Source organism: Cavia porcellus, unplaced genomic scaffold, assembly GCF_034190915.1.
Source record: "Cavia porcellus strain 051 isolate PalLab524CR breed Dunkin Hartley unplaced genomic scaffold, mCavPor4.1 scaffold_40, whole genome shotgun sequence".
Lineage (NCBI taxonomy): Eukaryota > Metazoa > Chordata > Mammalia > Rodentia > Caviidae > Cavia > Cavia porcellus.
In genome coordinates, this window is record NW_026947523.1 from 5,873,076 (window position 1) to 5,895,623 (window position 22,548).

General features: G+C 42.5%; 1 protein-coding gene and 1 long non-coding RNA gene across 11 annotated transcripts in view; one reads left to right on the forward strand and one right to left on the reverse strand.

Annotated features, from left to right (window-relative positions):
- The window catches only part of LOC100718953 (cytochrome P450 2D17-like), a 131,369-nt gene that overhangs the window by 67,906 nt on the left and 40,915 nt on the right, over positions 1-22,548 (forward strand). For 8 of the 10 annotated variants that reach the window (XM_063243844.1, XM_063243845.1, XM_063243841.1 and 5 more), the window contains one exon: positions 12,038-12,191. The gene's annotated coding sequence lies outside the window, so the exon portion shown is untranslated. Of the gene's footprint in view, positions 1-228; positions 356-1,349; positions 2,335-12,037; positions 12,192-22,548 lie in introns of those variants that run through there. The other 2 variants (XM_063243840.1, XM_023565364.2) reach the window with 2 other exon arrangements.
- LOC134474874 (uncharacterized) overlaps positions 1-22,548 on the reverse strand; it is a 74,700-nt gene that overhangs the window by 36,665 nt on the left and 15,487 nt on the right. The window lies entirely within an intron of this gene.

Here is a 22,548-nt window from a genome sequence, read left to right on the forward strand (position 1 = left end):
ACCTCCCTGGGCCCCGAGAAAATCATTTGGCTGATGTTGCTGTACAAGCACAGGTTTTTATGACTCATGACTCCAAGGTGTCTGAGACCCAACAGGCCCATCAGCTGCACGACCTCAATGCTCACACCCTCTGCCTCCTCTACAAAATTATCCATGAGCCAGATCCTTCACCCCGCTGGCATAGACTTTCTAGCTTCCACCACTGATCTTTGGGCCTTTCTAATGCAGATCCATGAAACAGACTTACGTGAGTCATTGTCATCAGCTCTGGGCCTCCAGATGGACTTGTGGGGAACATCATCATGGGCTCTGTGTCTTCAGCTGGACTCATGCAGGACATTGCTGTGGAATCCAGGTCCTTGGCTGAATTCCTTAAGTCTTTAGTGCATGGACAGGTTTCCTGCACTTTGTTGTATTTGACTCTGGGTGACTGTCATAAAGTGATACTATAAATTATGTGTCCTGTATGTAATTGTTCTCCTTGCAACCCCTGACTACAACAAATGACATCATAAAATCTACCATATGTATAAAAAAAAAAATTATCCGTGAGCAAGCCAGACAAATTGTAAAAAATTGCCCCTCTTGCGCTATCCACTTACCTGTTCAACACTTAGGAGTCAACCCAAGAGGTTTAATCCCTAACACCTTATGGCAAATGCATGTTACTCATTTCAATGTGTTTGGAAACCTAAAATATGTACCTGTCATTATTGACACATATAGTGGCTTCATTTTCACCACTCTCCGGACTGGAAAAGCTGCCAGACACATTATAGCCCATATGCTGTCAGCCTTCTCAGTTCTGGGATGTCCTCAACAGCTCAAGACCCATAATGGCCCTGGCTATACCAGTACCTCCTTCGCTCAGTTTTGCAAGAGCCTTAATATCCTCCACACCACAGGTATACCTTATAATCCTCAGGGACAAGGCATGGTTGAATGTGCGCATCATTCCCTTAAATTCACCATAGATAAAATAAAAAGGGAGACATGGTACCCCACCCGGGGGTCCCCTAGAATTGTCCTTTCACATGCTCTTTTTATTTTAAATTTTCTGACCCTGGATGCTTCAGGCTGCTCTGTAGCATCTCGATTTTGGCATACTCAAACTCAAACACGGTTTGCATCTATTTTATGGAGAGACCCACTAACCAATGTGTGGAAAGGCCCCGACCCAGTCCTTATCTGGTGATGAGGTTCAGTGTGTGTTTACTCTCAACAAGATAGAGAAGCTAGATGGCTACCTGAACGCCTCCTAAAACAAGTAGACAGTTCTTCAAAGACCCCATGCAACACCCAGGAATAATGTCATTTCCTGAGGCACAATCCCCTATGTTCCCTTACAGGTGACACAACTCCTTGGAGGCTTATGCTGCCTACTCAGCCTTCTCCTTGAGCCATACCACACCCATGGTGGATTTCGACCCCTGCCAAACAGACTACAACTGCTGACAGCCATGCACAGAACCCCATGACTGCGGAAGATGCTCTTCTCGGTCTAGAGAAACATATACCAGTCAAATAGACTGTGTCCAATGTTATGCGAGACATGCTCCAAGACATAGGAGAATGACTTCATACAGAGACACCAATAAATGGCTGTCAACCCCTTCTCCTCAATATGTGTGTGTGGGGGAGTTTTTCCCTTACCTAGCGCCCCTTTTGGGTCTCCTAGCTGCCCTATTGCTTCTCCTTTCTGTGAGTCCTTGTATTTTTCAGAGGATTATGATATTCATTAATAACCGGATAGATGTGTTTATGGCAAAGCCCATTCAGGTACGCTATCATCAGCTGGAGATGGCAGATCAACAAACCTACCGGGAAGGAATTCCCACGAGTGGCCCATATGATGATGCGGCCTAACTGCCCTGAGGCAATGGACAGGCAGTCAGAGACAGGCAACTAGGAAATGCATGTTAATTCCAACATCCACCTAAGACAGGCACAGGAACAACTGCTGTTCTGCAAGCCCATGATGGGTAAGGCCTGGTTGGGTTCATGCAATGAGGTCCTTGACCTAAGACAGACGCTGTCCGGCTGGGCCTGCCATACTCTTGATTAAATAATATAAAAAGGGAGGAGATGTAGGGAGCCATTCGACAGCCCATTGCTGCCTCCCTGCCTCTCTCTCCCCTATGGGCACTGCATCTGCCTACATTAACCATAATCCTCTCCTGCTTACGTCACATACCCGGATGTGACGGTGACCCTGTTGTATTCATCCCTTTAACCTCTTCCTGTCCCACCTCCTGCCCTTGGCCTATAAAAGATGTGATCATTTCCTGAATAAACGGAGGCTTGATCGGATTATTTCGACTTGCTTTCATCTCTCTTTTTCTCCCCTATGTCTTTTATTTAATCCCAGTTCCCCCTTCAGGAATTTCCCATGGATTGATCTGCAGGCCAGATCAACAGGGTATTTAGAACCTGCTAATAGGAAACAAACAATGGTTTCTACATTATCTCTTTGCCTATAAACAATTTTGTTTATACTATAGCATATAGTGTAACATACTAAGATACAACATGTTAAAAACAGTGGAAACAGACGTACTAAAGCTTGATGGGACTTCAAAACAAGACGATATTAAATCAGCACTAGCTTTTATGTTGTGTTGCTTTCTTCAAAATAGCTATTCATGCTATCATAGATACTAAAATCGAACAACACAGGTTAAAACCATTGTGGTTAATGAGTGAAAACATTATATGGCTTCAAACCAATATGATTGGGAATCATGATTACCACATACTTCTATGTATTCTTATCATTTCTTACATTAGGGAAACTATTCAGTATTTATACATGTGAGTTTGATTTATTCCACTTATGAGTATGGTCTCATATCACTGTGGTATGATGCTTTCAGTTCTTCTGGGAATATGCCTAGAAGTGGTATAGCTGGGTCATATGGGGCTTCTAGTCCTAGTTTTCTGAGAAATCTCCAGACTGACCTCCACAATGGTTGCACTAGTCTACACTCCCACCAACAGTGCAGGAGAGTTCCTTTTTCTCCACAGCCTCTCCAGCATTTGTTGGTGGTGGTTTTGTTGATCTTGGCCATTCTTTCAGGAGTGAGATGAAACCTCAGTGTGGTTTTGATTTGCATTTCTCTAATGACCAATGATGATGAACATTTTTTCATATATTTATTGGCCATTTGTATTTCTTCATCTGAGAATTGTTTATTCATCTCAGATGTCCATTTTTGGATTGGGTCTTTGATATTTGGGGGTCTGATTTTTTAAAATTCTTTATATGTTTTAGACAGAAGTCCTTTGTCTGAGGGGCAGTTCACTAAGATTTTTTCCCAGTTTGTGGGTTTTCCTTTCACCATGCTGGAGACTTCTTTTGACGTGCAGAAACTTTTTAATAAGAGGTGATCTCAGTTATTGATTCTGGGTAGTATTTCCCATGTGGTTTGAGTCCTGTTCATGAATTCTCTGCCTACTCCTATATCTTCAAGATTTTTACCCAATTTGTCTTCCAATAGATTTAGTGTTTCTGTTTTAATATTTAGATCTTTGATCCATTTAGATTTTATTTTAGTACATGATGATAGGCATGGGTCTAGTTTTAGTTTTCAACATGGAGAGCCAGTTTTTCCAGAACCATTTATTAAAGAGACTGTTGTTCTCCCAGTGAACATGTTTGGCCCCTTTATCGAAGATAAGGTGGTTGAGTGTGTTTGCAGTTGTGGTTGTATCTTCCAATCTATTCCACTGATCTTCAGCTCTGTTTTTGTTCCAGTACCATGTTGATTTTACTATGGTTGCTTTGTAGTATAATTTCAAGTCAGGAATTGTGATACCTCCTGCCTTGCCTTTGCTGCTTAGAACTGTCTGTGCTATTCTAGGTCTATTCTCACTCCAGATGAATTTTAGGAGTGATTTCTCGAGTTATATGAGGTATGTTGGTGGTATTTTTATCGGGATTGCATTGAATCTGTATAAAAGTTTTGGGAGAATGGCCATTCTCACAATATGTATTCTTCCTATCCATGAGCAAGGAATGTTTTTCCTTTTTCTGAGATCATCTTCAATTTCATTTTTCAGTGTAATATAATTTTCCCTGCACAGGTCTTTCACTTCTTTCATGAGAGTAATTCCTAGATATTTCATTTTTTGGGTCGCTAGTGTGAATGGTGTGGTTTCTCCTATTTGTCTTCCTGTGACTTTGTTGTTAATTTATAGGAATGCTATTGATTTTTGAGTATTGATTTTATAGCCAGCTACATTACTAAATTTATTTATTTTATCTAGGAGTCTTTCAATGGAGTTTTGGGGATCTTCTATATAGAGTATCAAGTCATCTACAAATAATGATAGCTTAATTTTTTCTTTTCCTATCTTTATGCCTTTTATTTCTCTCCCTTGTCTAATTCCTCTGGCTAGTATTTCCAGTACTATATTCAATAGAAGCGGTGATATGGGACATCCTTGTCTTGTGCCTGATTTTAAAGTAAAGGCCTTCAATTTTTAGCCATTTAGTATGATACTGGCTGTTGGTTTGTCATAGATGGCCTTTATTATATTGAGGAAAAGACCATCTATTCCAATTTTCTGCAGGGTTCTTATCATGAATGAATGTTGGACCTTATCAAAAGCTTTTTCCGCATCTATAGAAATGATCATGTAATTCTTACTTTTGGCTCTATTGATGTGGTGTATTACATTTATTGATTTATGTATATTGCACCATCCCTGCATACCTGGGATGAATCCCACTTGGTCATGGTGTATGATCTTCCTGATGATTTGCTGCACCCTATTTGCCAATATTTTATTGAGGATTTTTGCATCTGTGTTCGTTAGGGAGATTGGTCTATAGTTCTCTTTTTTAGTTGGGTCTTTCTCAGGTTTTGGTACTAGAGTGATATTTGCTTCCAGGAATGACTTAGGAAGGATTGCTTCCCTTTCAATTTCATTGAATAGTTTGAGGAGTGTTGGCATTAGGTCTTCTTTGTATTTCTTGTAGAATTCTGCAGTGAATCCATCTGGGCCTGGGCTCTTCTCTGTAGGTAAGGATTTAATTACGGTTTTGATTTCATTTGTAGAAATTGGGTTCTTCAGTAGTTTTACATCTTCATGACCTAGCTTTGGTACTTCATATGCTTCTAGGAATCTGTCCATTTCCTCTGTGTTATCAAACCTTTGAGAGTAGAAGTTTTTGAAATAGGTGTTGATGATTTTCTGTATTTCTATAGGGTCTGTAGTGATTTCTCCTCTTTCATTCCTCATTGCATGAATTTGAGCTTTTTCTTCCCTTTTAAAAATAAGGTTGACTAGGGGCTTATAAATTTTATTTATTCTTTCAAAGAACCAACTCTTTGATTCATTTATTTTTTGGATTGTTTTTAGTCTCTATTGCATTGATTTCTGCTCTGATTTTTATAAGTTCTTCTCTTCTTTTGGCTTTGGGCTTGACTTGCTCTTCTTTTTCTAGATGTTTGAGGTGTAACATCAGGTTATTTATTTGTTTTCGTTCTGTTTTCCTGATGTGTGAACTCAGTGCTATAAATTTTCCTCTGAGGACAGCTTTCATTGCATCCCACAGATTCCGGTAAGTTGTATTTGCGTTTTCATTTTCTTGTAGGTAGTGTTTAATTTCTTCTTTGATTTCCTCTGTGACCCACTGCTTACTCAAGAGTGTGTTATTCAGTTTCCATGTGTTTGTGGTAATTTTGTGTATCTTTTATCATTAATTTCTAATTTCATAGCGCTATGGTCCGATAGCATGCAAGGAATGGTTTTAACCCTTTTGCATTTATTTAGATATATTTTGTGTATTAATATATGGTCTATTTTAGAAAATGCCCCATGTCCTGCTAAGAAGAATGTGTATTCTGTTGTTGTTGGGTGGAATACTCTGTATATGTCTATTAAGTCCATTTGTTCACAGGTGCAATTTAGTTCTTTTATTTCTTTGCTGATTTTCTGTCTGGTTGTTCTGTCCATTGGTGTCAATGTTGTGTTAAGATCTCCTGTTAGAATTGTGTCACTGTTAACTTGGTTTTTCATTTCTGTTAGTACTTGTTTCACATAACTGGGTGCTCTGGAGTTTGGTGCATATATATTTAAGATAGGTATCTCTTCCTCTTGGAGTTTTCCCCTTACCAGTATGTAGTGACCTTCTTTTTCCCTTCTGATCATTATTGGCTTGAAGTTCACATTGTCTGCAAACAGAATAGCCACTCCCGCTATTTTTTTGGTTCCTGTTGCATGAAGTATTGTTTTCCATCCTTTGACTTTCATTCTGTGGGTATCCTTTTGGGTTAGATGAATTTCTTGTAGACAACATATGGTTGGATTTTGTTTCTTGATCCATTCTGCCAGTCTGTTTCTTTTAATTTGTGCATTGAGACCATTTACATTAATGGTTATAACTGTTACATATTGTTTATTCTTGACATGTTATCTTTCTGCTGTTGCATCTTTGTCTTTTGGTTCTGTTTAATTGTCTACTTTGTTTAGTGGTTTTTTCCTAGATGCATCTAGGCTTTCAGTATTCTTTGCAGGGTTCGCTTGGTGATCATGTAGTTTTTCAGCTGTTCTTTGTCATGGAAGTATCTTATTTCTCCATCCATTTTGAAAGACAGTTTTGCAGGATACATCAGCCTAGGTTGGAAATCATTTTCCTTTAGGATCTGAAATATTTCACTCCATGTGCTTCTTGACTTTATTGTTTGTACTGAAAAGTCTGCTGTGATTCTGATAGGTTTTCCTTTATAGGTGATCTGTCTTTTCTCTCTTACAGCTTTTAATAGTCTATTCTTTTGTTCAATTTCTGGGATGGCCATTACTATGTGTCTGGGTGTAGTATTATTTTGGTTATGGCTATTTGGAGTTCTATATTCTTTACTGATCTTGATATCGGTTTCCAGTCCCATGTTTGGGAAATTTTCAGCTATTACTTCTCTCAATATCCTCTTGACATCCTTTATGTTGTTCCCTTCTTTTTCATTTATCCTTATTAACCTTATGTTGTTCCTTTTTGCATCATCTTGCAGGTATTGAATTGTTATTTCCTGATTTCTTGTTATTTTTAAAATATCTTTCCTTTCCTGTTCACTGGCTGAAATCTTGTCCTCAAGGTCTGAAATTCTATCCTCACATTCTTTGAGGTGGTTTTTACAACTTTCAATGGAGTTTTTGATTTCTTGTATATCTCTTTGCATCTGCATTATGTATTCTGTTTGTTTCTTATATTGTTCATCCAGGGATTCTATCCTTTTGTTTATCTCTTCAAGTTTTTTAAGTGTGTCTTCTTTAGATATGTTCAGAATCTCCTTCATTTCTTTTATCATTTCTTCTTTTACCTGCGAGATTATTTCTAGTTTGAATTCCTTTAAGGCTTCCCAGAGTTGCTTCTTTATTTCAGTTACTATTATTCTGGTTTTTCAGCTATGTGGCATATATTTTCTTCTATGCACATGACTCCTAGGCTTTCTTGGGATGGGCTGGATGTTTGAGACTGCATTTTGGTCTTTCGTTTTGTCATTTTCCTATATTTTTGTGCTTTAAGTTCTGTTCCAAAAGGTAGAGAGGTAGAGAGGTCAGCCAGGCTGGGACAGAATTCCCTGCTCTCTCCTTACTCACTGATTTTGACAGGAAGCTGGACCATAGGTCCCAGGCGAAGATAACAGTTCACCGGGCTGGGGCGGGGTTTCCTGCCACTGCTGGACTTACTCCACTGACAGGAACCCAAAGCCTGACCCCCAGGCAAAGAAGAGAGTTCCACGCCTCCACTGGACTTACTCAACCCACAGGATGCTGGATCGTGGGCCCCAGGCAAAGAAAACAGTTTGCTGGTCTAGGGTGGGGTTCCCTGCCTCTGCTGGTCTTACTGGACCACCTGGGAGCTGGAGCGTGGCCCCTATGCGAAGAGGAGAGTTCCACACTTCTGCTGGACTTATGTGACCCACAGGCCAAGATACAACCTTTTATGACCGATGGAGACAGAAGAATACAAGTTTGATGAGACTTCAAAACAAGATGATACTAAATCAGCACTAGCTATTATGATGTCTTGTTTTCTTCAAAATAGCTGTTCCTACCATCCGATTTCTCAGCCTCATTTCTGTTGACCTCTTTTTCTGTTGTTTGTTGTCACTTTGTCTTCTTCATTTTGCTTTCTGCTCCATTCATTGTGGCCTCTCTGCCACTATTTCTGGAATCTTGGTATTTTCCATTTTTAGATTATCCTGCAGTATTTTCGGTAGAGTTGAATTGGTGGTTGCAAATTCCCCTAGTTCCTCTTTATCCTGGAAGCACCTTGTTTTTCCATCAATTTCTAGGGACAGTTGTGCAGGATATATCAGTCTTGGCTGGAGGTTATTATCTTTCAAAGCTTCAATTATTTCCCCCCATGCTCTTCATGATTTGATGATTTGTGCCGAGAAGTCTGCTGTAATTCTGATGGGTGTTCACTTGTAAGTGATCTGTTTCTTGTCTCTGATGGCTTTTAATATTCTGTTCTTATATTGGATTTCTGGAATTTTGATTATTATATGCCTGAGTGTAGCTCTGTTTGGGTTGTAGGTGGCTGGGCTCCTGTATGCCTTGTACATCTGAGTATCTTTACCATTTGCTAAATTAGGGAAATTCTTTTGGAGTATTTCTGTGAATAGCTTTTGTAGTCCATTTGTTTGTGTCCCTACTTCTTCTTTTATGTTCTTAATTCTTAAGTTATAGATCCTCTTATCATCTTCTAGCCTTTGTATTGTTGCCGTTTGTTTTTTTTTTTTGTTATTTTTAAGAAGTTTTTCATTTCATGCTCCCATATTACAAATCTGCCCTCCAGTTCAGATAATCTGTCCTTAGTTTCTTTCAAGCTGTTGTGCCAGGTTTTGATAGAGTTTTTAGTTTCCTGGTAATCTCTTTGAACCTGCTTCACATATTCTATGTTTTCTCTATTTTCTCCATCAATCAATTCTCCCCCTTATTTTTCTGTTCTTCCATTCCACCATCTGTTTTTTCTTGGGTGGTGTTTAGCATTTCTTTAACTATTCTACTTATATCTTGCTTCAGGTCATTAATAACTTCATTCCTGAACTCGTCTATGAGGCTCTGGAGATAGTGCTTTATGTCTATTGGTCCGTGTCTGATATTGCATGTTTCTCAGGATTGGGGGCTGAGGACCATTTATTGTTGCTCCCTCTTCCCATATTTTTTGTTCCTTTTATACAAGTGAATATAGGAGGCCCAGTTTCTTTCTTTGTTGGTTACAGTTTGTTTGAATTGCAAACAGCTAGGTGTTTATGCCCACTACAGTGTACCTGGAGATAGAGACCTGGGCAGCCTATGCTGGGCCCGCCCCTCCAGGTCAGCCTACCAAAGGCTTCACTGCTAGGGTGCGCCTCCAGGCCCTGAGACCTGGTTTAGTCTAGCCTACTGGGTCTTTGTCAGTGGCATCACGCAGGCCAGACACTCCCCACCAATCCTGCTTGAGACGGGAATATATGACTGAATTCACTGCAGCATCTTGTCCCGGCCAGCCCGCCCGGTCCAGTAGGTCCTTTGCTGAAGCCTCCTACTCTATGGGAGCATCCCCAATCTGCTCACTCACCACAGATCGATGCAGGGCTCCTGGCCAATCCCACTCTCAACTCCATTCACCACTTCCCATTCTCACAGCTTTCTCACCTCTCTCCTTGCCGCGCCAATTGGGACACAGCAGCAGCTGCAGGAAATTCAAACTGCAACTTCCAGTGGCGCGGGGTCCAGCTTCCCCGCTGAGACCTTATCTGTTCCTGTTATATCACCGGGATTGCATTTCCAGTTGGTTTCCCTTAGTTTAGTTCATTCCTGGGTTGGCAAAGTATATCTCCCCTTGCTTAGGATTTCTTGCCCGGCACCACTCCTGGTGCAGTTTCTCAGAAGTGCAGTTTCTCAGAAGCCTCCGAAGCTGTTGCTATCTATCTGCCATGTTCTCCCAGAAGTCCCAGGGAAAACTTTTTAAAAAAATAATAAGGAAACAAGCAGCAACAATACAAAGGCTAGAAGATGACAAAAGGATCTATAACTTGAGAATAAAGAATATAAATGAAGAAGCTGGGATACAAACAAAGGAACTACAAAGGTTATTCACAGAAATAATTAAGGAAAACTTCCCAAACATAAGAAAAGGAAATGATGTTCTGATATATGAGGCATACAGAACTCCAGGCACCTACAAGCAAAACAGAGCTACACCCAGGCCTATAATAATCAAGATCCCAGAAATTCAATATAAGAACAGGATATTAAAAGCTATTAGAGACAAGAAACAGATAACCTGCAGAGGAAGGCGCATTAGAATAACAGTAGACTTCTCGACACAAACCATCAAGTCAAAAAGAGCCTGGAGAGAAATATTCAAAGACCTGAAAGAAAATAAACTCCATCCCAGATTGATATACCCCGCTAAACTGTCTCTAGAAATTAATGGAGATGCTTCCAAGACAAAGAGTAACTTGGGAAATTTTCAACCCCCAATCCAAATCTACAGAGAATATTCCAGGGCCTTCTGGAGAGAGAGAAAAGTACTAGGATTCCAGGAACAGTGGCAGAGAGGCTTCAGTGAATGGAGGAGAAAACAGAATGAAGAAGATAAGGAGACAACTGATGGCAAAAAAGAACATAACAGAAATGAGGCAGAGAAGATTTTATTCAAAACTGAGATGATTGATAGCATCAAGGCTGAGAGTATAGGCAACTACACTGAATATGACAAGAGTCTATGATACACATTCTGGTTTGATAACTGCCATTTTTTGAAGTTATATACTACTTACAAAGCTGTGTTTTTATTAATACTGTTATGTATTGATATATTCAATTGTACTATTTCTGGTGATATAGCCAATTCTATTGGAGATAGCAAGAGACAACGCAAGGACCACAGTAGAACGATTTGTACAATGGTCTTATATGTTTATTTCATTTCATGTGTTTATAGGAATATGTTTTGTTTTGCCTTGCTTTGTTTTGTTTCTCCCTCTAATATAGACAGGATAGAAATACATGCTAAGACTCATGCATGTGTAGTATCTATAAACAGTTTATGAGAAGTGATCATATGACACATGATGAAATGAACAGATACTTTGAAGAAAAAGAGACCCTAAAATACCACGTGCTCATCCTGGAGTGTCATAATGTGAGGCCCAACAACAGCATTATTCTTTGTTCAGAGTGATATTAGCCTGCTTGGATTTATTCAATCTCAACATAATTGAAGATATGGATAGCTGCATGTATGTTTAAGTGTATAGGATTGATAACCATATTGCTAGGTTTTTGTTGGATAGTTGAAGAGAACTGATTGCAATCTCACTGTTTGAATCCCCACTTTCTATGTTCCACTTTAGTATTTTGAATAACTATTTGTAAGAAGACAATCTGTAATCATCAACTAGTGATTTCTTACTGTTTATTTTTTCTTTGAAGTTATGTATTATTTCTACGTGTTTTCTGTTTTGTTTAGTCTTTCTTTAAATTAATTAAAAAAAAAAAGACTCTACAGTGCAGAGTGCTGATCCCGGAGTGTCATGATGTGAAATCCAACAATACTATTATTCTTTGTTCAGAATGATTTTAACCTGCTTTAGCTTGTTTAATATGAACATAAATGAAGATATGGATTACAGCATGTATGTTTAAGTGTATAGGATTGACAACCATGTTACTAAGTTTTTGTTGGACAGTTGAACAGAACTGTTTGCGGTCTCGGTGTATGAATTTCCACTTTACACGTTGTATTTTTGTATCTTGAACAACTATTTGTAAAACGACAGTATGTAAACATCAACTAGTGATTTCTTACTGTTTTTTTTCCCTCAGAACGTATGTATTATTTCTACCTATCTTCTGCTTTGTTTAGTCTTTGTTTAAATAAAACATAAAAAAAGATTGGGAAGTAAGTCTAGGGGCTTTACCAAAAGACAATAAGAGAGATGAGTCATTTCTTTACTGTTTGAAAATTCTTACTGCATTTCTTCAGAGGCAAAGTAGCCCTGAGGATCAAATCCCTTTTGCTCTAAATCTTACACAGGTTTCAGCACTACTGGACTGCAATTCCCAGAGCGGCGTGCGCAACCCAGCGGACTACAAGTCCCAGAGGGCTCTGGGAGCAGGCTGAGGTAAAAGCGCCCTTAGAAGCTTGGTCAGCATCCTTCGAGTTCAGCCTGGCCTCTGCTCTCCTCCAGGTAGGGGTGACCCGCGCGGGACAGCAGGGACTGTCACCCCGGGAAACCGCGAGTCCCTTGAGCCTCCCGAGGGCCGCCAGCCGTCGCGCGCCCGGGGTGAGGCCACCGTGGGTCCCCAGTCCCTCCGCGCTGTGTGTGCGAAAGGCTGTGAGGGCAGCCGGCGCTGTTTTCTGTGGAAGTGCGGAGGCGGCCCCCCAGCCTGGCCGGCCCAGAGCCTGGAGGGCACCTGGTGACTCCGGGAGCTCCGGAGAGGGGAGGAGCGGGGTCCAGGGCCGCCCAGCAGGTGTCGCTGTCGCGCTGTGGCCCTGTGACCTGAGCCTGATGCGCTGCAGTGGCAGCTGGGCGCTGTTTGAAGGGCTGATTCCTGGTGGGCTTCCCAGAGGCTCTGAGTGGGAAGATGCAGGACGCGGTGAGGGCACCTGGGTCTGGGAACCGCCGCAGAGAATTGTCCAGCTCCCCGGAAGTGGGGGTTTCTGTCTCGGAGGAGGCAGGAGGGAGGCCTGGGCCACGAGGAATGGGCAGCATTGATGGGAGTTTTGCAGGTGTCTGGAGCCCAGTGGGGTCGGGCGGTGGCTGGCAAATGTGACTGCTAGTGCAGCACCTTTTGTCTTGCGGTCCACCCAAGACTTGATTTTATTTTATTTTTTTGGTACCAGGGATTGAACTCACAATTTTTCGTTCGACAGGCAGGCGCTTATGTCCCTGCTATTTCCAGTCCATTCCACCTCATGTTTTAGCGGAGCCAGGAATGTTAATTTTCTGCTGTCCCTTTGCACAGAAAAAGTATTCTCAGTCACTGGCCACCTCTGAAGAAATGCCCCTCCTTACCTTATTAGGAAACATTTGAAACATTCAGAAAGTTTACACAGAACATACAAGTTATTTTACAGCGAGCATTCATAGATCTCAGCTGAAACATTCAATTAATAGGAGTTATCATGTTTTTGGGTCACCTACCTGATCATCTTTTCTGTGTTTATGTAAGACAAAGTTAGTTATTTATCTATTCCCTAAAATACTCAAGCATGTACCCTATCAACTAGAGTCCCAGAATTCTTTCTGACTGCCTTGTATATGCTGGATATATGAGATGTAAACAGTTTTGGTAGATTTCCCTAGGATGGGCCTCTGAGCCGTGGGAACAGCTTTGCATGTGCTGTTGAATTTCTAAAACCTGCACATGGTTATAGGCTTACCTTAAGAGCACATGCATGGAATGTGTGAATGATCCTACAGGGAACAAAATTGTTTGAAGAGTGACTAGAGTGAGAGACCTCAAAGGCCAGTTGCCTAAGCAGATCGCTTTAGTATGAGCTGCAGTCACCCCTCATCCCTCATGCTGTCTGTGTAAGGTCTTTATAAATTTGACCAATACTAATCTGCTAGCTTGGTGTGTGATTTCTAAGCATTAGAGGGACAGCGCTGCATGACACTTTTGTCAGGCTCATAGTTCTGATGAATAAAGATCTCAGCTTTGAGTCCGTTGGTCCAAGAATGTCCTTCCGTGCTCAAAATCACAGACCCCTCATGCTATTAATTTGTCTGAAACAGAAAGGAAATGGGCCCTGAAAAATGCATCTCCATTGTCAAGAATAGTGTTTCAAATGTATGATTATGTTTTACTTCTAGAGGATACACTTAGGGGAGCAAGTATTTTGAAAACTCAATATGGTGGAATGTTTCTGTGATCCCAGTATTGAAGAGAGGAAAATTGCTGTGAGTTCGCGGCCAGTCAGAGCTGTACAGTGAGACCCTGCCTCCAAATACATTAACTTAAAAAGAAAGCCATAATTTTTTGTGTTATCTCTGTCTTGAATGTGGAAGGCATACCTGTGAGGAAGCAGGATGCAGGCAGAACTCTGTGGTCCTTAGACTGGCAGAAAAAACAGAACCGGCCCAGTGGTTGTGGCAGGAGGCTTTGTCTTTCCATGAGGAATTTAGAGATAGATGTCCGCAAAGGGAAAAGTGTCAGTTTCAAGGTGGAGGCCTCTGTCACCACACATGCCTGGTCCATACACTCTGGCTGTGAAATCTTTCAGGTGCTGTTTTAGTTTGTCCCCTGCCCTGGACACATTACTGTACAACCATGAATAAAAGCAGGACATGTTTCTTTAGCTCACAGCTTTTAAAGAACTGGGTGCACAGCCTGCTGACTGCCATGCAGGAAAGGCGTGGTGGAAGGGTTTGCAGAGAAAAGCTGCCTGCTTCAAGGCAGGGGAAGCAGAGACAGAGGAGAGGAGCTAAGGAAGGACACATACTCTGCTAGGTCACAATCCCAATTACCCCCTCTTCTGACCAGGCTGTGCTTCCTGACAGCATATTTCGCTGTGGATTTTTCTATGGACTATGAGTAGCACACCCCACGATCCAGTCTCCTCCCAAAACCCGTTCCTATTAACACAGAAGACATTTGAGAACTTGTAAACCTGAAATATAAAGGAAGTTGTGGAGGCTGCAGTGCAACCCAGTGCTGGAGAGCTGGGGAAGAGCGAGCCAGGGGCCCGTGGCAGAGCTCTGTCTCCTCCAGGAGAGATAAACAGGACGAGATGCCTCCTTAACTGGTCTTTCCTACTCTACAAATTATTATCCAGTACTTGGTAAAATGTTTGGTCCAGGCTGGGCAAGATGTGGCAGCGAGACTGGTTCCCGATTGGGTGGAATAGAAGTTTCAGAGGACCCAAATCCCTTGTGTTGACATCAGAGGGAACTGCTTGTGGATGGAGGAACAGGGCGAGAGGGTCTTTAGCAGCATTTCAGTCAGGCAGTTGATACTGAGAGAGGTGCTTCGATCAACAGCAGAGCCCTTGACTGCTGTGTGGTCCTGGCCGTGACTGCTCTTATCTGTGTATTTGAGTTTTCTGATCTGAAAAATGGATCTCTGATGGACCTGGCTGATACTCCTCTACTCTGCCCAGATCATAGCTGGGTGACCAGATCTAGACCTAAAGTGACCTTTGTGAATTTAAGACATGACAGCAGCATGCAGACACTAGATGTGGGGGGCGTAGTGCTTGTCTAGTATAGAGGATGCTGTGAGTAGCATCTTCACTACCATAAAGATGTAGAAAAAGAAAAAAAGCAGTAGTACAGCTGGTTTTTGTACTTTTCGAACTGGGCTCCACACCTTGGGAGGGAAACCGGGACATGCATTGTGGTAGTCACCCCGGCATCACAGGCGGCCTGTCCCTCCACCTGCAGCTGTGATACGAGTTCTGGGATGTGTTCAGCCTGCAGTTTTCCTGGACTCCAGTGGTTGTGCTCAGCAGGCTGGCGGCTGTGCGCGAGGCTCTAGTGAACCATGGCGAGGACACCTCAGATCGGCCATGAATTCCCAGCAAGGAAGTAATGGGTTTAGGATAGAAGCCCAAACTAAAGGTCAATAGGGCACAGATGGCATCAGGGCAGAGCCTTGGGTGCATTGACTAAAGGTGGATGGGGCTTACCGTGTATGATAATATGCTGAAGGGACAGTGGAAATCCTTTTCTTCTGGATGTGAAGCCTGGAAAAGGAGCTGTTGCACGGTGGTAGAAACCAAGTTTGTGTCTGATCAGCAGGCAAGAATGAGGAGAGGATGCAAGGGCACAGGTTAGTACTTTCTGGTCCTGACTCGGTTCTCCATTCCAGGGGTTATCGGGGCACCCTATGGGCCCACCTGATGTGAGAGCGGCACTTCTATATGTCCACCCTGTGTAACTCGGCCTGGGGAAAACGTCCCGGGGGCAGTGGGTGACCGAGGAGGACGCCTGTCCCTGTGCTGCTTTTGCTAACCATACTGGTGGGCGGTGGGTTTAGGGACACAAGGAGTGAACCATGTGCACAAGTGACTGGGAGAAGGGCAGCAGCATGACCTGCATTTCTATTCCCAGGCAGCCCTTGTGCCCCAACTCCCTGCTGAACAAAGCAGTGTGCAACATGATCGCCTCCCTTATCTGTGCAGGCCACTTTGTTTTTTTTTTTTTTTTTTTTTGTCTTTTTCGTTTTTATCGGTACCAGGGATCAAACTCACGACTGCCTGCTTGCAAGGCAGGCGCTTATGCCGCTGAGCTAAATCCCCAGCCCCTGTGCAGGCCACTTTGAATGTGATGACCTGACCAGCATCAGGATGTTAGAGATGCTGGAGGAGAGCGTGAGGGAGGACAATGGCTGGATGCTTCAGGTGCTGGGTTGAAGGGAGTCTGTGCAGGGACACTGTCTTGCAGAAGGGTTCTGAGAGAAAAAGGTGTCTGCAGGAGGAATTGGAAGAAAGCATCAGGGAGTATCACTGCAGGGAGAAAGGGCTGGTGGTGGCGAATCAGACAATAGTAATGGGAGAGGTGGCTGAGGTTCATTGCTGCAGAGAGGATTAGAGCCTGTGTCCATGCTGGAAATGACACAGGCTCCTGAGATTTCCATGGTAGGAGGTTCTGTGGCAGCTCAGCAGCAGGAGAAAGCTTTGATGCTGGCACAGTGGAGCGAGGGGTCAAAGGTGTGGAGTGTCAGGCCTTGGGTCACTAGAGGAGGCTGGATGTGAGATGGCTCCTGTGAGTCTGGAACAGAGGAAGCACCCAGGCTGCCTCTGTGCTTTCACAGGTAGTGAACTCAATGCCACTGTTCCTGCATATCCCATGGGTTGCTTCTAAAGTCCTGCCTGCACAGAGGTCCTTAATGGCCTTGACTAATGAGCTGTTGGCTGAGCACATCACAGGGTGGGGCCCAGACCAGCCTCCCTGAGGTCTGACTGATGCTTTCCTGAACGAGATGCTTAAGGTGAGAGTGGGCTGTGAGAGAAGGGATCAGGGTCTGTGAGCCAAGTGTTCCGGGAGGTGTGAGGCCAGGTGGGGCCTCAGCATCTCCCAGAGACCCAGCTTCTGTGGCCAGAGGTGGTGCATGGGGACATTTTAGCCATTCCTCCCACTTTCCACTGAGGCCACCCTCTGCCGATCTCAGGCCAAGGGGAACTCCGAGAGCACCTTCAATGATCAGAACCTTCGTCTACTAGTTCTTGAGCTGGTTGCTGCAGGAATTGTGACCACATCAGTCACAATGTCCTGGGCTCTGCTCCTCATGATCCTGTATCTGGATCTGCAGCATGAGCTGGGCTTGGAATGAATGGGAGCTTGTGGAAAGAGGAGTAGTGACGGGGTGCCCGAAGTTATTTCAGAAACTCTTGGTTCGAAACAGGCTTGACTCGGAATACTGAAAGAGTGGTGCTCCTCTCACAGGGACACAACCTCTAAGAAAGGAGTAGAGAGCATCAGGGCCCCATCTCTAAGGACTGACCCCTTTGGGGATGCTCGTCCGTCCAATCTCTGTGCACAGGAGATCAATGAAGTGATATGGCAGGCCAGTGCCCAGAGATGGCGGACCAGGCCTGCTGCCCTTCACCAATGCCATGATTCATGAGGTGCAACACTTTGCAGACATCGTCCCAATGGGTATTCCCCACATGACATCTAATGACACTGAGGTTCAGGGTTTCCTCATCTGCAAGGTAGGACTGAGACCCTCCTTCTCTACCATGGGCACTCCCAGGTGTGGCCAGGAAGTGTTCTGTAATCTGGCCCTGATACCACTGGTGCTGCCAGGTCCAGCCTGTGTGTGGGGTGTTGCACCCAGTGCTGCCCTGTGCCCACTGATCCTCCAGTGAAGTTGGAGGATGAATTAACCCAAGTGATGAGTTGTTGGAGAATCCTGTGCTCATGAGGAAAAGTAGGACTCTGGGTGCCCTTAGGATCCTCGTCCTGTGGCCTTGCCATGTGAACATGGATGGTCCTGAGTAGCTTCTGGGACTGATGGATAATTGAGAGGTTCCTTGTAACTCTGTACCCCACTAGCCTGTGAGCTTCGTAGAGTGTGCTTGTAGATATTAAGTGTAAGGGTTTCTGTGTCCTGTAAGTCAGTCCACATTCATGCTGTGTGTCTCCCGCCAATGGATGATGCTCTACATCAACCTTTCATCTGTACTAAAGGATAGACTGTCTAGGAGAAGCCCTTCCATTTCCACCCTGGACATTTTCTGGATGCTGATGGCTGCTTTGTGAAATGTGAGGCCTGCTGCCGCGCCTAGCCATCGGTGTGCAGAGGAGGAGCTGGGCGGATCTGGAGTGCCTGCATCGGCCTCTCCGTGTGTCTGGAGGACTGTGGATATCTCTGCAAGCAGGGAGGGATCGCAGGTTCCTGAGGCACCGCAGCCTGTGGTGAGTGCTCAGCACACTCTGCCCAAATCTCAGACTGTTCCGGACCCTCCAGGCTTCCGGGTGCAGTGAAGTGGAGTAGTGGGTTAGAGGCCTCTACATCCGCCTCCCCATCCCGGCTGCACTTGGAGAACTGCTGAGCTTCCGACGGGTGGGCGGGCCCACTCTATCCCTGGAGCCCAGCCTGTTTCGCTGCCGCGCCTAGCCATCGGTGTGCAGAGGAGGAGCTGGGCGGATCTGGGGTGCCTGCATGGGCCCCCCCGTGTGTCTGGAGGACTGTGGATATCTCTGCAAGCAGGGAGGGATCACAGGTTCCTGAGGCACCGAGGCCTGTGGTGAGTACCCTAACCCGGCTGCGATTGAAGACCTGTGGAGCTTCCAAGGGGCAGGTGGGCGCACAGTGTCCCTGAGGCCCCGCTTGTCTGGAACTGCGGAGTTCTGAGCAGGCAGAGGAGGGCCATTGGTTCTGCAGGCCCAATGGCTTGGGGTAGCGTGGTGCCAGAGTCTCAGTAGCTGCAAACATAGAAGGGGATTTTCGACAGATCCTGAGGAAGCTTTCAAATAACACTTGAAACACAGAAATATAGGAAAATGACAAAATGAAAGACCAAATTTCAACCTCAAACCTCCAGCCCATCTCAAGAAACCCTAGGAGCAATGTATATAGAAGAAAATATATCCCATCCACCTCAAATATCGGACACAATAGCTACTGAAATTGACAAGCAACTCCAGGAAGCTTTAAAGAAATTCAAACTCGAAATAATCTCCCAGATAAAAGAAGAAATGATAAAAGAAATGAAAGAGATTCTGAATATATCTAAAGAAAACACAGATAAAATATTGGAGGAACTAAATAAAAAGATAGAATCCCTAGACGAGCAATATAAGAAACAAACAGAATACATAATGCAGATGCACAGAGATATACAGGAAATAAAAAACTCCACGGAAAGTTGTAAAAACCGCCTTAATGAAAGTGAAGATAGAATTTCAGACCTTGAAGACAGGATTGCAGCTAGTGAACAGGAAAGGAAAGATCTTTTAAAAATAACAAGGAATCAGGAAACAACAATTCAACAACTGGAAGACGATGCAAAGAAGAATAACATAAGAATGATGGGGATTAATGAAAAAGAAGGAGACAATATAAAGGATGTCAAGAGGATATTTAGAGAAGTAATAGCTGAAAATTTCCCAAGCATGAGATCAGAAACTGAAATCAGGATCAGTGAAGCATATAGAACTCCAAATAGTCATAACCAAAGTAAAACTACACCCAGACATATAATAATCACCATCCCAGAAATCCAACACAAGAATAGATTATTAAAAGCTGTCAGAGAGAAAAGACAGATCACTTATAAAGGAAAACCTATCAGAATCACAGCAGACTTCTCATCACAAACAATAAAGTCAAGAAGAGCATGGAGGGAAGTATTCCAGATCCTAAAGCAAAATGATTTCCAACCTAGACTGATGTATCCTGCAAAACTATCATTCAAAATTGATGGTGAAATATGATATTTCCATGACAAAGAACAGCTGAAGAACTTCATGAACACCAAACCAACCGTGCAAAAAATATTGAAAGACAGTTTAGATACACAAAGGAAAAAACCACTAAGCAAAGCAAATAATTAAACAGAACAGAAAGATAAAGGTGCAACAGCAGAGAGATAACATTCCTACAATAAACCAGCATTTAACAGTAATAACCATTAATGTAAATGGTCTCAATGCACCAATCAAAAGAAACAGACTAGCAGAATGGATCAAGAAACAAAATCCAACCATATGCTGTTTACAGGAAACCCATCTAACCCAGAAGGATACTCACAGACTGAAAGTCAAAGGATGGGAAACAATTCTTCATGCAGCAGGAATCCAAAAAAAGGCAGGAGTAGCCATTCTGTTTGCAGACAACGTGAACTTTAAACCAACAATGTCTATAAAGGACAAAGAAGGTCACTACATACTCGTAAGGGGAAAACTCCAAGAGGAAGAGATAACTATCTTAAATATATATGCACCAAACTCCTGAGCACCCAGTTATATAACACAATTATTAATAGAAATGAAAATTCAAATTGTCAGTCACACAATTGTAACAGGAGACCTTAATACGCCATTGACACCAAGGGACAGATCAACCAGACAGAAAATGAGCAAAGAAATAACAGAACTGAATCACACCTGCGAACAAATGGGTTTGATGGACATATACAGAATGTTCCACCCAACAACATCAGAATACACATTCTTCTCAGCAGTACATGGATCATTCTCTAAAATAGACCATATATTAGCTCACAGAACATATTTAAACAAATGCAAAAGAGTTGAAATCATCCCTTGCATGTTATCGGATCATAGCGCTCTGAAATTAGAAATTAATGATAAAAGATATTGCAAAAATCCCGCAAACATATGGAAACTGAATAACACACTTTTGAGTAATCAGTGGGTCACAGAAGAAATTAAAGAAGAAATTAAACAATACCTAAAAGAAAATGAAAATGCAGATACAACTTACCGGAATCTGTGGGATGCAATGAAAGCCGTCATGAGAGGAAAATTTATTGCACTGAGTTCCCACATCAGGAAAACAGAACGAATACAAATAAATAACTTGATGCTACACCTCAAACAGCTAGAAAAAGAAGAGCAAGTCAAGCCCAAAGCCAAAAGAAGAGAGGAAATTATAAAAATCAGAGCAGAAATCAATGCAATAGAGACTAAGAATACAATCCAAAGAATCAACGTATCAAAGAAGACCTAATGCCGATACTCCTCAAACTATTCAATGAAATTGAAAGGGAAGCAATCCTTCCTAAGTCATTCCTGGAAGCAAATATTACTCTAGTACCAAAAGCTGAGAAAGACCCAACTAAAAAAGGAAACTATAGACCGATCTCCTTAATGAACACAGATGCAAAAATCCTCAATAAAATATTGGCAAATAGGATCCAGCAAATCATCAAGAAGATTATACACCATGACCAATTGGGATTCATCCCAGGAATGCAAGGATGGTTCAACATACGCAAATCAATAAATGTAATCCACCATATCAATAAAGCCAAAAATAAGAATCATATGATCATTTCTATAGATGCAGAAAAAGCTTTTGATAAGGTCCAACATTTATTCATGATAAGAACTTTACAGAAAATTGGAATAGATGGTCTTTACCTCAATATAATAAAGGCCATTTATGACAAACCAAGAGCCAGCATCATACTAATTGGCTAAAAATTGAAAGCCTTTACTTTAAAATCAGGCACAAGACAAGGATGTCCTTTATCACCACTCCTATTTAATATAGTACTGGAAGTACTAGCCAGAGCAATTAGGCAAGAAAGAGAAATAAAAGGGGTAAAGATAGGAAAAGAAGAAGTTAAATTATCATTGTTTGCAGATGACATGATACTCTACATAGAAGATCCCCTAAACTCCATTGAAAGACTCTTAGATACAATAAATAAATTCAGTAATGTGGCTGGATACAAAATCAATACTCAGAAATCAATAGCATTCCTATACACGAACAACAAAATCACAGAGAGGGAAATAAGAGAAACTGGACTATTCACGTTAGGAAGCAAAAAAATGAAATATTTAGGAATTACTCTTACGAAAGAAGTGAAAGACTTATACAGTGAAAATTATAATACACTGAAAAAGGAAATTGAGGATGATCTCAGAAAATGGAAAGACATCCCTTGCTCATGGATAGGAAGAACAAACATTGTGAAGATGGCCATTCTCCCAAAACTGTTATACAGATTCAATGCAATCCCAATAGAAATACCATCAACATACCTTATAGATCTAGAGAAATCACTGCTAAATTTCATCTGGAACCCCAAGAGACCTAGAATCGCAAAGGCAATTCTAAGCAGCAAAGACAAAGCAGGAGGCATCACAATCCCTGACTTGAAGTTATACTACAAGGCAACAGTAGTAAAATCAACATGGTATTGGAACCAAAACAGAGCCGAAGATCAATGGAATAGATTAGAAGATAAAACCACAACTACAAACACACTCAACCACCTTATCTTTGATAAAGGAGCCTAGCAGGTTCATTGGAAGAACGACAGTCTCTTTAATAAATGGTGCTGGAAAAACTGGCTCTCCATTTGCCGAAAACTGAAGCTAGACCCATGTCTATCACCAT